This window comes from Primulina tabacum, chromosome 7 (genome assembly GCF_025594145.1).
Source record: "Primulina tabacum isolate GXHZ01 chromosome 7, ASM2559414v2, whole genome shotgun sequence".
NCBI classification, from domain to species: domain Eukaryota; kingdom Viridiplantae; phylum Streptophyta; class Magnoliopsida; order Lamiales; family Gesneriaceae; genus Primulina; species Primulina tabacum.
Genome location: NC_134556.1, coordinates 35,991,262 through 35,998,857, shown reverse-complemented (window position 1 = coordinate 35,998,857; position 7,596 = coordinate 35,991,262).

Below are 7,596 nucleotides of genomic sequence, written 5' to 3'. Positions count from 1 at the left end.
GAAGGAGGGATAACGAGATGGTAGGAGAAGACGAGGGATCCAGTGCTGGGTCCAAATCTCCTACCGTGGCAGAGGAATTGATGGAATTAAGGCAGAAGATGAAGGTCTTGGAAGGACAGTTGGAAAGACGGAGCGTTGCCCGGGCAGTCCCGAGAGGATGCCCGTTTTCTGATATCATCGTCCGGGAGCCTCTTCTTGGAAATTTCAAATCTTCGAAGGTGAAAGACTATGATGGCAATGCAGACCCGGAGGAACACCTGGCCAGGTTTGAAAATATGGCCATGTTGCACTGTTACACTGATAGAATCAAGTGCAAGGTGTTCCTAACAACACTGGTGGATTCAGCTCAGAGGTGGTTCGAAGGCTTGACTTCCCAAAGTATCAGTTCCTTTGAAGACTTCCAGAAGGTGTTTTTACACCATTTTAGCAGCAGTAAAAAGTACAAAAAGACTGCTTTTAGCCTTTTTGAAGTTAAGCAGAACCCAGAAGAGAGTTTAAGGGCCTATATCAGAAGATTCAACAGAGTGGCCCTAGACGTCCCTACTTGTGCCACTGAAACGAAGACTACTGCATTCACCCAGGGTTTGAGAGAGGGTGAGTGCCACCATAACACTGAAAACTGCAAGGCACTAAAGGGGAATTATGCCTCATCCTCCATCCCGGGACCCAGTAACAATAGCCAGAGGCCGAGAGTGCCACCTTGGACATCTCGGCCACCAGGATCCAGCGCCCGAGGAGGAAGTGTGAGGAATATCCCGAGGATTGAGCCCAGTAGAAGAAGGGAGCCTGAGCCCGAGAGAAAAAAGAATTCGCCCCCTGCCACAGGAATGATCAAAATGATATTAGGAGGCTCTACTGATGGAGATTCTAACCGGGCGAGGAAGGGGAGAAGCAGGAGGGAATGTTTGGAGGTAGAAGAAGCAAGAAGAAATGAGGCGATCATTAGTTTTGGCCCGGAAGATTTGAGAGGGGTGAGTCTGCCCCACAACGACGCCCTGGTGATCCAAGCCCGAGTGGCGAATTATGATATTCTACGGGTCTTTGTGGACTCAGGTAGCTCTGTAAATGTAATTTTTAAAGATGTCTTTGTACAGATGGATTTGCAGGGCTACCATCTAGAGGCAGTGGAGACTGCCCTCTTTGGTTTTGCTGGCCATATGGTTTACCCGGAAGGGGAGATCATGTTGCCATTAACCTTGGGTTCTCAGGATCTTAAGAAGACGGTGATGACTTCATTCACCGTAGTGGATTCCCCGTCATCATATAATATCATTTTGGGGAGACCGGCTATGAACGAATTGAGAGCCGTAGCATCCACATACCACCAAAAGATAAAATTTCCAGTAGGAGTTCGGGTGCGAGAAGTCCGAGGAGATCAACCATCCTCTCGAAAATGCTATGTGGAGGCAGTTCGGGCGGATCAGAGTAGAACAAGGAAGGAAGGGAAGAAGGCAAGGGTGGACGGGGAAAGAACGATGGGGAGAGGAGAGGTGCATTTTGTGGCAGAAGAAGAACAAGAAGTAGTAGAAATCGGACCAGGCCAGCAAATCCGGGTGGCCCGAGATCTCAGTATATCCACTCGGGTCAGTCTGATTCATTGTTTAAAAACTAATATTCATGTGTGTTTGCTTGGTCCCAACAGGAGTTGACAGGGATTTCTCCCTTGATAGCAGAACATCAATTGAACATCCTCCCGGGATCTCACCCAGTAAAACAAAAATAGAGGCACTTTGGCCCTGAAAAGGACAAAGTAATTGATGCGCAAATTAAGGAGCTTCTGAAAGCTGGCCACATTAGGGAAATTCAATTCCCCACATGGCTTTCGAATGTGGTCTTGGTACCCAAATCTCCCGGGAGGTGGCGCATGTGTGTAGACTTCCGCGATCTCAACAAGGCGTGCCCCAAAGATCATTATCCTCTGCCCAGGATTGATCAGCTGGTGGATTCCACCTCGGGCTATGAATTGCTAAGTTTCATGGACGCATACCAGGGGTACCATCAAATCCCTCTGGCTAAAAAGGATCAAGACAAAGCCAGCTTCATCACCACGGGAGGTACATTTTGTTATATTGTAATGCCTTTCGGGTTGAAGAATGCAGGGGCTACTTACCAGCATCTGATGGATAAAGTCTTTGAGAAGCAGCTGGGACGGAATGTGGAAGTCTATGTGGATGATATTCTATCCAAATCCCGAGAGGGTGCCAGCTTTATTAGTGATCTAGAAGAAACTTTTGCGACTCTCATGCATTATGGAATCAAGCTTAATCCTGCCAAGTGTATTTTTGGCGTGAAGAGTGGCAAATTCTTGGGATTCATTGTGACAGACCGAGGGATCGAGGTGAATCAAGAGAAAGTCGAATCTGTGCTAAGCATGCCATCTCCCCGATCTGTCAAGGAGGTACAAAAGCTAACTGGGAGAATTGCTTCCCTTTCCAGATTTATTTCCCGATCAGCACACCGGAGTTATCCTTTTTTTCAAATCTTAAGGAAGGTCCAGCAATTCGGATGGGATGAGAAATGTGAACAGGCCTTCCAGGACTTGAAAATTCATCTTGCCGGGCTCCCGGTGTTGGTGAAACCAGAACCTGGAGAAAAATTATATGTCTACCTGTCCGCTACAGAGTATGCTGTCAGCTCTGTTCTAATAAAAGAGGAAGGAACTGATCAAAAACCTGTCTATTATGTCAGCCATGCTCTGAGGGGGCCCGAGCTCCGGTATAGCGAAGTGGAGAAAATTGCTTTGGCCCTAGTCATGACCGCCCGGAAGCTAAGACCTTACTTTCTGTCACATCAGGTTATTGTTCTTACCAATAGTCCTCTGGGTAGGATCATGACTCATTCCGAAGTATCCGGGCGAATGATAAAATGGACAGTAGAGTTGGGTGAATATGACATCGAGTACAAGCCCCGAGTGGCCATTAAAGCACAGGCTTTGTCAGATTTCTTATCTGAAATGATCCAGCCCAGTGAGGAGGAGGTATGGAAAGTATCAGTGGATGGGGCATCTAGCCTGATGGGGTGCGGAGTAGGGGTGGTATTAGTGTCTCCCTTGGGAGAAAAGGTCAAATTAGCATTAAGAATTGATTCCCGGATAACCAATAATGAAGCTGAGTATGAGGCTGTTCTTGCAGGTATTCGAGCTGCCCGGGAAGTTTGAGCTTCTCGGATTATTTTATATTCTGATTCACAGCTCATCACTCAACAAATAAAGGGCATTTATGAGGCTAAGGATGACAAGATGCTTAAATATTTACGGCTCATTCGAGCCCAAGCAGAAAGCTTCATGGATTGGAGTATTGAACAAGTACCCCGAGAAGAAAATAGTGAGGCAGACGCTTTGGCTAAAATGGCTGCTTCTTTATCAGAAGTTAATACCCGGGAGGTGTTGCATATTACTCGGCTGGTTCTCTCTACGGAGGAAGAAGCACCACCCATGCCTGAAGATTCATGGATGACACCACTGATCGCGTATATTACGAACCATGAGCTCCCTGAGGATAAAGCCCGAGCTCAGAAGATCAAAAGACAAGCCCCCAGGTTTGTTCTCTTAAATAAAATTTTGTACAGAAGATCATTCCAAGGACCGCTTTTGAAGTGTTTAAATGAAAAAGAGGTGGATTATGTTCTCCGAGAAATTCATGAGGGGTGTTGTGCCGAGCACCTCGGAGGAATGTCTTTAACTCGAAAAAAAATGCTTACTGGATTCTGGTGGCCCACCTTAAAACAAGATTCTGCTCATTTGGTCCAGATTTGTGAGGGCTGTCAGCATCATTCGAATTTCAGCTACAGCCCGGCCACTCTCATGAAGCCTATTTGGGCATCCTGCCCTTTTGATCAATGGGGCATGGATATTGTGGGTCCTTTTCCGGTTGCCCGGGCTCAGAAAAAATTCTTACTAGTAGCTGTTGACTACTTTTCTAAGTGGGTTGAAGCTGAGCCTTTAGCAAAGATCACCGAGCAGGAAGTATTGAAATTTTTATGGAAGAACATTGTGTGCCGGTTCGGAGTGCCCAGGAGAATAATCTCGGACAATGGAAGACAATTTCAAGGCAAAGGAATTACGTCATGGTGCCAGGAAATGAACATCACTCAATCTTTTACCTCTGTTGCATATCCTCAAGCCAATGGTCAAACAGAAGTTGTCAACAGAGTCATTGTGCAAGCATTAAAGGCAAGACTTCAGGGTAAAGGAAAGGATTGGGTGGAGCAGTTACCTAGTGTCATATGGGCTTACAGAACTACTCCCCGGGCACCTACTCAAGAAACTCCCTTCAGTTTGGTATATGGTTCTGAAGCAGTTCTTCCAGTAGAGATCGGGCAGACCTCTTCCCGGGTAGAATCTTACCCGGAGGACAACGACCAGAGCAGGGCCATGGAGTTGGACTTAATAGAAGAAAAAAGGAACAGGGCATTTATTCGAATGGAGGCATACAGAAATCGGGTGATGAAATCATATAACAAGAAGGTCCGTATTCGAAACTTCCAAGTTGGGGATTTAGTCATGAAAAAAGTCAACTCTGCTGGGGAAGTTGGGAAGCTGGAAGCCCGAAGGGAAGGACCTTACAAAATCACTCGGAGAGTCAACTCGGGATCCTTTTATTTAGAAGATGCGCAGGGACGTCCCCTCAAAAGGCCTTGGAATGTGTTTAACTTAAAGAAGTACTATGCATAATAGATGTAATTGTTTGACGAAAGAAATCAATAAAAAATATATATTTTCTCAGAGTATTGCGTTTGTTATTATATCTTAGGAGCTGCTGTGACTCGGTTCTTAAAAAGCCCAGGGCACTACACCCTGGCTCGGGGCACCACACCTCGACCATTCCCAAGTCCCGGGACATGATCCCCGGCCCAAGGCTCCGTACCTTGGTTCTTAAAAAGCCCAGGGCACTACACCCTGGCTCGGGGCACCACACCTCAACCATTCCCAAGTCCCGGGACATGATCCCCGGCCCAAGGCTCCGTACCTTGGTTCTTAAAAAGCCCAGGGCACTACACCCTGGCTCGGGGCACCACACCTCGACCATTCCCAAGTCCCGGGACATGATCCCCGGCCCAAGGCTCCGTACCTTTGTTCTTAAAAAGCCCAGGGCACTACACCCTGGCTCGGGGCACCACACCTCGACCATTCCCAAGTCCCGGGACATGATCCCCGGCCCAAGGCTCCGTACCTTGGTTTTTAAAAAGCCCAGGGCACTACACCCTGGCTCGGGGCACCACACCTCGACCATTCCCAAGTCCCGGGACATGATCCCCGGCCCAAGGCTCCGTACCTTGGTTCTTAAAAAGCACAGAGCACTACACCCTGGCTCGGGGCACCACACCTCGACCATTCCCAAGTCCCGGGACATGATCCCCGGCCCAAGGCTCCGTACCTTGGTTCTTAAAAAGCCCAGGGCACTACACCCTGGCTCGGGGCACCACACCTCGACCATTCCCAAGTCCCGGGACATGATCCCCGGCCCAAGGCTCCGTACCTTGGTTCTTAAAAAGCCCAGGGCACTACACCCTGGCTCGGGGCACCACACCTCGACCATTCCCAAGTCCCGGGACATGATCCCCGGCCCAAGGCTCCGTACCTTGGTTCTTTAAAAGCTCAGGGCACTACACCCTGGTTTGTGGAATCCAAGAAATACTCCTTCTGAGTTCAGGTTTAAATCTCTACATCTAGAGTATTAATTAAGCTACTTATTTAACGTATGGACCGGGACCCCGGGTATTCGATTGAAATTACCGTTTTCTCCTACTAAGAAATACTCATAAGTTATTGCATTACCCGGGTTGCGAAAAAATTGTCAAAAATCATATTGAAAAAAGCACAGCGACGGAAAGAAATCAACATTTCCTTACAAAGTTCAAAGGCAAGAAATACAAAGAAAAAAAATACAGAGTAAATTACAGGCCTATTCTAAAGTCTGGTGCCCTGATGGTTCTCCGGATTCCCCGGGAGTCTTCTCAGCCTCTTTCTCGATAGCATCATCTTTGGGAAGGGAAGCAATGGCCTTATCAATATCAGGAAAGCCCTCCTTATCTGTCGGAATCAGGCCTATCTCCTCAAATTGCTCCTGGCACTTCTCAAAGCCAATCGAAAAGTATTTGTAGGCCCTATCTTCAACAGCTGCTTGGAATTCCGCCGATTGAAGGAAAGTAGTCCTCCATTCTTCATGGGTCAGCTGAAGAAGTCTGAGCTTATCTTCAGCAACTTCGGCTCGATGTTGCTGGGCACTGGCTTCATCCTCGAGATAGCTAATCCGAGATGCCAGGAACGCAATTTGCCTCTGAGAAGCCTCCTCCCGGGCTATGCTCTCATCACGAGAAAGTTGAGCCGCGGCCAGCTCTTGATTAGCTGTTTCCAAGGAAGCTTGGAGACTGGCAGTTGTCTCCTCGTGAAGCTTCTGGGCCCGGGCCATCTCTCCTTGGAGATGGTCATGAATATCCTGAGCCGCCCGGGCTTGCTTACCCTTCTTGGTTGCCACCGCTGCCACCTCTTCAAAGGCCAAAACTAGCATCTGGGCAGCCTGGATAAGAAGGAATCTTAAAAAAAAAAGAAAAAGGGGGGAGGGAGAGAGAGGGAAAAGAAATAAAAGAATAAAACTTACAGACAGAAGACGGTTGGACCCCTCCAAAAACCTCACACTAGAATGAGTGCTTTTCAGGATAGCTATCTCAGCAGGGCTGAGCACCTTCTTGAAACGCTTAACACCAACAGCGGAAGCTCCCTCGAAGAAGATGTTAGCCAGAGAAAGCTGGTCGGTTGGAGGGAGCTCTTGGCGAGGTTCTTCATTGGACTGGGGGGGAGAGGAGGAGGTGGAGCAGATCGGAAGGCGCCTTGGTCACCCTCGGAAGGGTCTTCGAGAATAACCAGCTCGGGTTCTTCAGTAGCTTTTCGTTTTCTCTGAGTGAGGGGAATGAGATCTTCAGATTCCTCCGAGTTCTCAGTCATCGCCCGGGAAGCGCCATCTTGGGGAGGTTCTTCCCGGGACACCTCAGCTCTCAAGGCTGCCGCTTCTGCATCCCATTTTTTCTTTTCTTCCGCAGCTGCCCGGCGAGCCGCCATTTCCTTCTCTCGGGCTGCCTTCTCAGCTGCACGCCTTTTAGCAAAAGCTGCTTGCATCTCAGAGTTATCTGCATAGAGGAGTGACAGGGTTATGATACATTAAATAAACACGATAAAGGAATAAGAAAGCACAGAAGATAAAGTATGTACCGAGTTGAGAACCCGAGCCAGCCACCTCATCAATTACCCGGTCTATGGGGTCCTCAGCCCGGGCACTCAACCCGTAGGCCACTAAGTTCTCTTCTGAGATAAGAATGGAAGAGGAGTACTTGTGTCCCTCCACGAGGGTTTGACTCAGGAGGAAAGGCTCCTCAAATTTGTAGGATGGAGGAAGGGAAGGTTGTTGGGGAAGGGAAGGGAGAAACCGGGTTAGACAGGGTAAAGGACCCGGGAGTTGGATGTAAAAAAATCTTCCTTTCCATCCCTTTTGAGAGGAAGGGATGTCATCGAGGAATCGGGCGTTTAACCGGGATTTAAGGGAAAATGCATTATCCCCGAAATGGCAAGAAAAATAATAGTGAAGGATGAGGGGGGTGATG